This window comes from Cebus imitator, unplaced genomic scaffold (genome assembly GCF_001604975.1).
Source record: "Cebus imitator isolate Cc_AM_T3 unplaced genomic scaffold, Cebus_imitator-1.0 Scaffold8, whole genome shotgun sequence".
NCBI lineage: Eukaryota > Metazoa > Chordata > Mammalia > Primates > Cebidae > Cebus > Cebus imitator.
Window position 1 is genome coordinate 10,693,185 of NW_016107323.1, and position 1,094 is coordinate 10,694,278.

The 1,094-nt window shown below is 44.7% G+C and overlaps 1 pseudogene; it reads right to left on the minus strand.

The window, feature by feature from the left end:
• Positions 1 to 303: 303 nt before the first annotated feature.
• On the minus strand, positions 304 to 369 carry LOC119473487 (annotated as a pseudogene).
• Between the last annotated feature and the right edge of the window lie 725 nt (positions 370 to 1,094).

The window sequence follows — 1,094 nt, forward strand, 5'->3', positions numbered from 1 at the left end:
TTTTTTTGAGACAGAGTTTTGCTCTTGTACCCCAGGCTGGAGTGTAATGGCTCAATCTCAGCTCATTGTAACCTTCGCCTCCTGGGTTCAAGCGACTCTCCTGACTCAGCCTCCTGAGTAGCTGGGATTACAGGCACCTGCCACACACCTGTCTAATTTTTCATATTGTTAGTAGATACAGGGTTTCACCATCTTGGCCAGGCTGGTTGTGAACTCCTGACCTCAGGCGATCAGTGCACCTTGGCCTCCAAAGTGCTGGGATTATAGGCATGAGCCACCATGTCCAGGCTTTTCCCTTTTTGTGTGGGTCATTTTCTAGTGAAAACTGAAAACCTGTTAGATAAATTCTTTAAAAAAGCTGTAACACTTAGAAGGGAAGGTAGACAGTTGCCCAAATAACCACAGCACCAAGGTATAAGCTACCATAGGTAAGATACCAAATGCTATGGGAAATCAGGAAGAGAGCTGTTTTCAGTTAGGGATTAACTTTATGGAGGTCTTCCTGTGGGAGGAAGACTCTGAACTAAGGATGCAAATATAGGCAAGATTGGGACATCGTGTCAATGAAGAGATGTTGGAAACCAAGCAGCCTGGACTGAGCCACTTTACTTCCTCCTCTTCCTCATTTTCTTCATCCTCCTCTCCATCTTGTCTTTCTCTGTCCCTTTCTCCTTTCTGTTCTTATTCTTCTTTTCTTCCTCCTTCTTTTGTTTTCCTTCTTTCTTCCCTCTGTCCATCTCCCTTCTCTTCCTCTTCTTCTCCTTTCCTTCCTTCTCTTCCTCTTCCTTCCACCTTCCCCTAATTATTTTATAATTATCAATTGACTCACCATATTAGAGAATCAGCTAAAGGCTGAGGATCTGAATGCTGGTAAACCTTTCTTCCAGCTGTTTGCCTCACACTGCAGCCTTGGAGTGGAAATGCAACTCCAAGTGGAAACTGGGGCAAGTTCTATTGCAGGTGAGGCAGCATTTTTGTCAAGGAGGACAAAGCTTAATACCCACCCTCAGGAAAGGCAATTAGAAGAATAAATCTGGTCAACTAGGCCTTGGCACAGACCCAGCCCTGTCCTATACTCTCTGTGTAACCTTCAG